This window comes from Chaetura pelagica, unplaced genomic scaffold (assembly GCF_000747805.2).
Source record: "Chaetura pelagica isolate M959 unplaced genomic scaffold, ChaPel_1.0 scaffold358, whole genome shotgun sequence".
NCBI lineage: Eukaryota > Metazoa > Chordata > Aves > Apodiformes > Apodidae > Chaetura > Chaetura pelagica.
In genome coordinates, this window is record NW_009954233.1 from 785555 (window position 1) to 795840 (window position 10286).

Sequence of the window (10286 nt, forward strand, 5' to 3'; positions counted from 1 at the left end):
GCTTGTGTAAGATTTACAAGAGCAAATTAGTAAATAAATGCTATAGATGCTTATAGATCATCTGCTCCACTGTCCAGATATTTAATGCAGCACAAAAATTAAAAAGCCACTTCTCTCTCGGAACAACTTTTATGATGCACTTCAGGTCCGTTACTTGCTTACACAGTCAATATTTGTGGTGGAAATGTTTTTAGGTCTCAGATCTGACAGGTTTTATGCTAGCTTCCCAGCAGTTTGATGTGCCACTGCAGTTCCCTGTGCTTAGCAGCATACAATGAAGAGCTGTGTGCCATGCAGAGCCACCAGGGCACAATGTGAGGAATGTCTGAGAGTGGGCAGCAATTGCCATGCATTCCCCCGATGCCCACCAGCTTCTGATTCCTTCCTTTTCAGCCTGAGCACTTCTCTTGCACGAAGAAAAGTTACTTATGTATGGGTAACTGAAATTTATTTCTGTGTGCTTTGTTGCGCTGATAAACTATGTCCTCCTCTGTAGGGGGGAAATTCTGGTGTGTCTTGGCTCTTCAGGGAAAGCTGATTTTTTAGAATGGATGCTGGAATAAATGGGGTGGCACAAGGGTGAGTGTGCTCTTCATACTGTTCATCTGATATGAAAACACATTACATGAGCTGACCTCTCACTGTGTGACTTGTGGTTCAGCCTCCTAGGTCCCCTGATAACCTTTGTACACGAAAACCTTCAGTATTTGTGAAGTTCCACCATTTTATGCCATCAGGAAAGGTGGTCGGGTACATTCGTGTAAAATATGGTGATGTCACATAGTTTTGCATCACACATTCTTTACTAAAAGTGCTATATAATCTATATCTCAGTAAAGCATCTGCTAAATCGAGTTGCCAGCAAGTCTGGCTGGCATAGGTTATCATTCTTTCTTAAAGTGACTTCCCTTTAGTGCTCCAGAGCAGAGTATTGTGTGAAAACCTTGGACTTTCTGTTGGAAGTGGGAAGAGAATGATATCTAGAAATGTGAGCTACTTTGTTTAACCCCTGAAGTGTTTACACAGACAATGCCAAGGTATTTACATGAGTGCTTTTAACCTATATCCAGCCTAGCATTAAGCTAAATAAGCCATCAGGATGAACAGAGACTGAGAAAACTGGGTTTATTCATCCTTGAGAAGAGAAGGCTTCAGGGAGACCTTATTACAATGTTCTGTACTGAAAGGGTGGCTTCCAGGAAGATGGAGACTGCCTCTTTACAAAGAGTGACATGGAAAAGACAAGAGGTGATGGGCACAAGTTGCTCCTGGGAGATTCTGATTGGACACAAGAGGTAAATTTTTCACCCTGAGGACAGTCAAACCTTGGAATAGTCTCCCAAGGGAAGTGGTGGATTCCCTCACATTGGGCAGTTTGAAGTCTCAGCTTGACAGGGAGCTGAGCCCTCTGATATAAACTATAGTAGTACCTAAAAAGTTTGGACCATATGATCCTTGAGATCCCTTCCAACCTGGCATTCTATGATTCCATATTTCTATGATTCTCATTTCACATCAGGAGTTTCTTGCTTCATAGTTATGACTCAGCATCAATTGCTATGAAGCAGGAATATCTGCCTGAGTTTAGTAGTACAATTCACTGGATTTAGATAGCCCACTGTATCATAGTGACACTCCTGAAGTGCAGTTTACTTCCAACTTCTTTTTCAAATATATTTTGAGGTATATACACACCAAAAAAATGCTGCTGAGCTCTTCTCTAAAATTTGTCAGAGTCTTGACTGTGCTCAGAGCACCTCAGGAACTAGAACTGCATAGATTTTCAGAAGATGGAAGACTGAGGAGAAAGACTTTTTTGTGTAAGGTTCATGTATTTATAATGTGACACTAGGACTGTTTCTTCAGTGGAACCAAGACTGTTTCTTCACTAAGTTCATGAAGAAAATATAGACTTGCATACGTATGTCTGTGATACATTGGAATTAGGGTTATTGCTGAAGATTGCTTTACAATATAGGACATCTTAGGATGAGGGGAATGGGGAAGATCTGGGAACAACAATTGTCCTCCCTCAAATAGTCATGCAACACTGAAAATCAAATCTTCCCATTTGTTCCCATTTGTAGAAGCAACAGAAAAAACCCCACTGGTTGTTTTGCAAGGCCAGTTTGAACTGCAGCAGGTGGGTACACCTCCCCAGGAACAATGGTAATAGACTCAAATCAGAATTCAGATCTGAAGCTTCTTCAAAACTCTAGTTCAGATCCAGTACGAGCATTTGATTGTGGAGAGTACTGAGCTGGTATTTTTAGCAGCAATAGGAAATAAGAGAGAGTCCACCTTATGACTTAAGTGCTTTAAGAAAGAAGTAATTAAAGTAGAATCATTAGCATACTGGAAATGGGAGTCAGGTGCTGCAGTCACATGACCCTCAGTTGACCATTTCAGAGGAATGACCTGAGCATTAAAGGATCCTGAATAGCAAACAAGCATAAGGATGGAGGATCATTTGGGGAGGGTGAAAGGTCTTCATTGAGAAAAGCAGACTGGAGGTTTGTTTTGGTTTTTTGTTTTTTTTATCTTGAAGACAGAAGGGGCCAGAAACAGAGTGACATGTAGAAAGAAATTTGAGGAAAGGATGTTTAATGGGAAACTGTATTTGAGGAAAACCTGGGGCTGGAGGAAGTTAGAGCTTGTGAGTGCTAAGTTTGCTGGGTTTTTTTTTACTTTTGGTTGAGTTCTAATGGGAGTGAGAAGCTGTATGATTGCAGCTCTTTTGGACAGGCCAGTTCCTTCTGGTTCTGCCCTTTGTAATATTTTGTAGCTCTGGGCATGAAAAAAAAATGCTTGTATGGGTTTACAAAGCTCTGTAGTATCAAACGGATGCCTCACTGGGTGTGTACAGTCAGTGCCAGGCCATGGTGTGTGACTAATGGTGCTTCAGCTGCTTAGGTAAGATCTGCTGCTCTGACAGTGGCTCAGGAGGATAACAGCAGTGATATCAGCAAGCTGCTTTTCATGCAGACAAAGGTCAGTACCTGGGAAATTCATCATTTAAATGATGTCAAAAGCTGTAGCCTTTAGGACTTGTGCTGTTGTGAACACCAACTCTGCTTTTCTATTTCTTATGCACTTGTGGCCCCAGAAATTCACAAAACAGCACATGAGAGGGGCTTTGGCCTGTGAGAGGTGCCAAAGCATTCTGAGGGATGTGTGGATTGTTTATTTCATTATTTGAGCTAATCACCTGTTTCCTAGTTTCTGTTTTCCATGCTTATCAGTTGTGTCTGCAAAACATGTCCTGGCACACAAATATTGCTGCTGGCACTTGGATGTGATGACAGAAAATAATCTTTCCAAAGAATGGGAGGTCTCTTACAGGGGAACTGCAGTTGTTTTAAATTCCTTGATTTGTTGCTATTATTGACTCAGACATCTTGGTGACGTTGGTAATATGAAGGAAAGACTTGATCACTTATGTTAATTCTGTAACTTGTCAGTTGAGGCTCTCACTTTGCATTGCAGGCTCACAAAGTCCAAGAAGAATTTTTCCATGTTTAGAGTTAACGAGCTGAAGTCTTCCAGAAGCAGCTGTTTGCAAATGATGTTAAGGATTTGCCTTCTCACTATAAAGCAAGGAAATCAGTTGTGAGCTTGTGTTTATCAAAACACTTCCTCTGAAGTCCAGCCTGAAGGTGTGTGTGGCCTTGCCATGGCCAGCCTGCTCCTTAGGGTTGTGCTCGTACAAGAATAGAACAGGAACAGCAGTTCTTTCTGCTTGAGATATTCTTCTAGCTTTAGCAGTCTGCTTGTTAATGATCTGAGGCAGAGTTATTAAACACCTGAACTCCAACTTCCAATTATTTATTAACTTGAAGTTATTTTAATATTGCTCTTGCAAAGAGCCAGAAATGTAATGCAGCCTTTAAAGGCACAAAGATCATCACGTTCCCTGCCTGTTTCAATCAAATCATCCTTACCATTTCATTTTAGGAGTGAAATATTATAACCAAGTTGTGACTTGTTCATAGACTTCCTGGACACATAAACTATTTTTATCACAAAAGATGAAAAAATGATGCTTCCTGTGTATTGTAGGAAAGGAATAGAAACATTCCCTTTCTTAGCATTTACAATAAACTGATTTCTGCTATGTGGTCCTAAATGTCTTTTTGTTCCTTTTTGTTTATTTGTTTTTCTGATATGATTCCTATTTCCAGTCTGCACTGACCTCTCTTCACAGAGTACTTATCAGGTAGGTGTGTACAATTGAAATGAGATCAGAACTAGGCCATTGGTAGGAGTAGTTTAAATGTGAGAATGAAAACTAGAAACAAATCTGAGCCACGTCTACCCAGCCGATGTAAAAATTAACCAACCTGGTTTAACTAGAAATGAGAGCTATAGTCCTTTATTACAATTGGGTTTTATACTGCTTTGTTGTGTTAATTTCCTACTGAGACATCTTCCCATGAATCTAATTTCATCATGGGCTTTGCAAAATTCTACTTGCAAACCTAAAAAAGCTATCCCATGACATTTAAAGTAATGTAAAAGAAAAAAAAGCAACAACTACGCAAACAAAACCTTAAAAGTTGTAGACATTTAAAGTAATGTAAAAGAAAAAAAAAAAACAACAACTACGCAAACAAAACCTTAAAAGTTGTAAGTCAGGGTGACACTTGAGGTACACTGAAGGGTTAATGTCACCCTGCCCTGTTGCAAGCCAACAATGTGGTCTTCAGGTCTAAAAATACTCGGATACCTCCTGGTACCTGACAGCTTTCTGGTGGAAGTGTCCAGCAAGGCAGCACACTTGTCAGAGACAGATACTGACTTTATCTTGGCTTAGAGACTTGGAGGGGCCAGGCTGTGGCCCCTCTCTGATCTGAGGGCATCAGGCAGAGTGCTCAGCTGCCTGGAGCTGTGACAGGAAAAATTCCAACCTCTGGCTATAGCACGTTGGGAAGTGATATGGATTTATGTGAAGCAGTTGCAGAGGAGGTGGAGCAAACGGGAATATAAACTGCAAACCCAAATGTTGTGTGTGTTGTGTGCACAGTAATGAATCCAGCTCTTGAGGATAATTATGTGATCAGGAATCAAATATTTATGGCCTGTTCTCCCTCTCACTAACAACAACAAAATACATAAAGCAGAAGTAACTTGATATAAATTATGATGCCAAAAGCTTGATATCAAGGCAATTTCAGGCTCAGTATTTTTCATGCTATTCCCTCAGTAACTCAGTAGCTTCCAGTTTTAGGGTTGATCGTGAAAATAAGTTGCTTGTTGTAAATGGATGGGTAAACAGCAGGAACTGGGAAGGTATGTTGGTTCAAGTATTATTTTTTTTTTTCAGCTTAAACATCTGCTTATTCAATTGGCTGTTGAGCAATGAAGCTAAGCAGTGATGCATTCTCTTTTCCAGGCATAACTCTTGCCCAATGAATGATGTTCATAAGGCTGTTCTATGGTTAAGGAAGAAACTGCACATAGATATATTTTATATATATTCTGAATATACATAAATGTCAGTAAGTGATCGAGTTGTGTTGTCAATTTTTAGTAGTGTAGGTGAAAGAGACCTGGGGGTCCTGGTAGACAGGAGGATGAGCATGAGCCAGCAATGTGCCCTTGTGCCCAAGAAGGCCAATGGCATCCTGGGATGCATTAGAAAGGGGGTGGTTAGTAGGTCAAGGGAGGTTCTCCTCCCCCTCTATTCTGCATTGGTGAGGCCACATCTGGAATATTGTGTCCAGTTCTGGGCCCCTCAGTTCCAGAAGGACAGGGAACTGCTCGAAAGAGTCCAGCGCAGAGCTACGAAGATGATGAAGGGAGTGGAACATCTCCCTGATGAGGAAAGGATGAGGGAGCTGGGTCTCTTTAGCTTGGAGAAAAGGAGACTGAGGGGTGACCTCATCAGTGTTTACAAATATGTAAGGGGTGAGTGTCAGGGGGACAGAGTTAGGCTTTTCTCAGTGATGACCAGTGATAGGACAAGGGGTAATGGGTGTAAATTGGAGCATAGGAGGTTCAAGGTGAATATCCGAAAAAAATTTTTTACTGTGAGAGTGACAGAGCACTGGAACAGACTGCCCAGGGAGGTTGTGGAGTCTCCCTCACTGGAGACATTCAAAACCCACCTGGATGAGTTCCTGTGTGATGTACTCTAGGTGACCCTGCTCTGGCAGGGGGGTTGGACTAGATGATCTCTCGAGGTCCCTTCCAGCCCCTAAGATCCTATGATTCTATGATTTTTGCCATAACGTTATAAATACATCTATTTGTACTCGGGCATGGTCTGGTTGCATGTATTGGTTATTCCCCTAAAGATGGGTGTGTGTATGGAGAAGAAAAATGTTTTCATGCTGTGGATTAGCAAAGAGACAAGAGGAGAAAACCCACCAGGGCTGTCAGCACGGGGTGTTTCAGGGTGTGCCCCGTCGGCAAACACGGGCTGGGAGTCAGCAGGGCTGCCTCTCGTCGCAGAGTTAGTGATGCAAGTGTTAACTGGAGCCTCCCGTAGGTGTGACCGAGGCTGGGGGAGCTCTCCTGCCAGCCCTGCGAGGGAGGGAAGCGGGCAGGTAAATCCTCCCGACAGGCAGCCGAGTTGCGGGGAGTGTCCCGGCTTCCCAGCGCTCCCGGTTTGTTGAGCGAAACGGTGATGAACAACAGCCTTGTGGGTTCCGCCAGGTAGCAGAGGGAGCTGCCAGCCGGTGCCAATGCTGCCATGCCTTGTCCAGGGCTCCGCGCCAGGTACGTGAAGCCCTTTCGGTGCTGCTTCTCCTCCTCTGCTCCCGGGCACAGGTGAGTGCAAGGGGCGAGTCCTGCCGCCGTGCCAGGGGAAGCCGCGTCCTGCCCACAGCTCCATCGGATTCCCCTCGGGTCATCAGGGTGCCGGAGGGAAGGAGAAAGGTTGGGTGGAAAAAGAAAAAAATAATATAAAAATTCTCCTCCAAGAAGTTGCCCAGAGGTGGCTGAGACGGGCAGGTCATGGGCAGCTCCTCGGCTGCTCCTCGTCCCTTCTCCGTGGGACTGAAAAGGCTGCAGCCCTGACCTTGTCTGTGCTGCTTGGGCAGCAGAGACCTTTCCTGAGCAGCCCGACATAGGAAGTAGCTGCCCTTGCTGAGAACGGGTCTCCCCGTGCTCTGTGTGCAGGGAAGGAGCTTGTCTGGCCCTTCTCGCCTGGCTCGCACAGCTCGGGGCTGTGTGCAGTGTCCACTGAAAAGAGCCAGCTCACCTCCGGTTTCAGTGGAAAAAGCCCCTTCTGAACCTGCCTGAGCAGAGGGCTGAGGCTGTTTTGTATTCAAGTAGTGTTGCTGTCACTGCTCTCTAGTGTGGCAGTTAATTTTTGTAAATCAAGTGCAAAGAAGTGTGCAAGGCAAAGAAAAAACCCCCCTTGTTTTCAGTGGGGAAAGTGCTGGGGTGTCCAGTAAGTACTTTTTGTTGTTGTTGTTAGATTTTTGCTTTGGTGGTGAGGGCATCTGCAGCTCCTTTTTATAGGAAGAGAGAGTGTTCCAAAATTTTGCTACATGTTGAACATTGGAGTTTAGAAGATGACTGAAGTGTATGTGCTGTTGTGCCTACAGCACAAAGCTTTGAGCTGTGCAAGATATGAGGGGTGTGTGTGTGTTGCCAATAGCTAAGTTCAGGGGCAGCTGAGCCTTGTGGTTTCTGCATGAGAAACTGAGAAGGTTCACCCCATCCCATCCTGCTGTTCTTGGAGTAGCTTTGGGAAGCACTGCCTCAAAATGCCTACAAATCTTTAGGGAGGTTTGGGTTTTTGGTTTTTCTTAACCCTGGTGGGAGGGCTGTGTAACACCTTGATAGTCCCTGCCTTGATATGTGGATGTGCCAAAAAGCACATCCAGGCTGTTGTGTGCAAATTAAAATGCTGCTCCTGCTTGGCTTAACCCTGGTTGATGACACTCCCTCTCTTTCCAGCCCTCCTCTGCAGTTGCCTCCTTTCATTCTTGGGTGAAAATCTGCATGGCAGGTTGCTCTTACCTTTGCCTTGTCATTCCTCCACTGTCCTGTCCCTGTGCTGTCCCCTTATCAAATAACTTAATCACACTACTTAATAAAATGAAGCTGTTCCCCTCAGCTCCCTCTCTGCTAACACCTTGTACTTTTTCTTGGAAATAAACACTTTTAGGTGGGATGTAAATCTAACAGAAAAGTAAAGTGAGATTTGACTTGTGCCCCTGATGGGGCTCTTGATCCTCTCACAGCTTTGGGATTGTGCAGTGGTCTTTTCCCCCTTTCTTTTCCTAGACTTCTCCGATAGCATTCCCCTAGAGCTGCTCATTTTGCACCTGCCCCACTTCCAATTTACTCCTGTCTTTGCATTCTAGCTTCCAAAAGTATTTTAGGCTTCAGCCAACCTTCCTTTAAGACTTAGGTTTCTTTGTGGTTAAGCCTCAGGCCAAGTGGTTGGTCCAGCCAACATCCCCCTTCCTGGGTTTTACCTATCTGAGAGAGTTCTGTGGTTCTAGTCCAGGTCAATGCACAACTGAAGACATTGGGCTGACACTGTGCAAATCAGAAGACAACCTTGAGTAGATGGCCACAGTCAGATATAACCCTTGGAAGACCTGGGACACTAGCACATTTTAGATGTTTCAGTGGAAAAAAAAAACCCAGCAACACACTTCTACTGTTTGCTTCCTCAAAAGAGCTACAGGGAAGTGAGGTGGAAAACAATAAAATACTGGGAGGTGATAGAAAGTATGGCAGCTTTGTGGACCTACAGAGAGCCAGTGTCAATATTTGTGGTGTCACATCATTGTGCTGGGGAAGTCACTGCACGTTTCTCCACCTGCAGCTTTGGGGCGTTAATTAAAAACAAGGCTGCATGATAGATGGAGCCAAAATGCACCTATGGGTGGGGTACATGGAGAAGTGTCTTGTCTCTTGGGTGAGCCGGTGGTGGGGAAATCTTGTGTGCAAGCCTGATCAGCAGAACTGCTCACATAACTGGGGAAAATGCCACCAGCATTTTGGGTGCTTCTGTGCCAGCTGTGGGAGGAGAGGCTGGTCTTTGTCCAGGCCAACTGAGAAAAGGGGGGGAGGTGTTGGTGAAGAATTGTTCCCATGACCAGTGACTCCTCCAGTTTCTTTCCTTGTCAGCCTTTTAATGGCATCCAGCTGATTTAAGATCTCCTCAAGTTTTTGAAGGCAAATAATTTTGTGAGAGCCATTCCCTGTGTAAGAAAACAGGTTAATTATGGGTGGTCATCCTCTTTGTGTGTGTGTGAAGATCACTGCTCTCGCTCCGTAGAGATCAGTTTTTCTTTGCATATGAATAATTTTAAGGTCAAAGTCCCTTGAAAAGAATGCAACCGTGAGCAGTGAAGCAGTGCTGGAGCTTGCTGAAGTTGCTGCTTCAAGTTTAATAGTGGTGACTTGGCTATTTGCTCTTCCTAACATGTTGTTTCCTGACAGATGGGAGGAAGCTTAAGTGTACATCCAGCTATTCAGGTGCCAATGTACATGAACTCCTCTACATCTTTCAAAATTGTTTGGAAATTACATTGGCATAGGCAGAGTCAGTTAGAGGTGTTAGTAAATCACATAAAAGCAGATTTCAAGGCGTGGCCAATGGTTCCTGCTCTCTTCTCAGAGGCAAAGAAGCAATACTGTAATAGGGGCATGCAGCAATCTCTCCCTTATATACCAGCTCATGTCTGTACAGAAGTCCCTTGGCTGCTCTGGCTTTCAGGTACATTTTTGCCTGGATGGATGTCACCCAAAGGACAATGGGCATGTGGGATTCTTCCCGCTGTTCTTAGTGAGCTGATGATCAGGCACTGTTAGAAACCCCAGCTGCTTGCCTGAAGCTCATTTTGCTACTGCACTCAGGGTTTAGATGTTGTGAAATACCTTTTGCTGTGTTTTGTACGTTGCAGACCATGTATTTTTACCCCAAACTTCTCATTTGTCCCCATACATTTTTTTAAGAAGTTGTTCACTTGTGAGTTTGTCTTTATGTGACTTTGTGACTACGGGAACTTTATGTAACCTCTTCCAAAAAAGCAGCTCAGTAGTGTAGGGTCACTTCCACAGAAGCTTGGCACTTACTCTTTAGCCAGGCATGACCCTTTCAAGCTTTAATTTCTTTTCTAAATTGATTTTTCTGAAGCCTACATGTCATTAGGACTGTGGACAATAAAGCACTTTTCAGATGTCTTTGACCAGGCTGTGTCCCATGCAGCTTGAGGTCAGACTCAAGTCCATCTCCTGGTGTAAGGCAGGATGGACCCCAAGTGCTGTTAGGCAGGTTCCTCTGTCACTGTGTGCAGGGAAGAGAGAAAGAAAAGTGG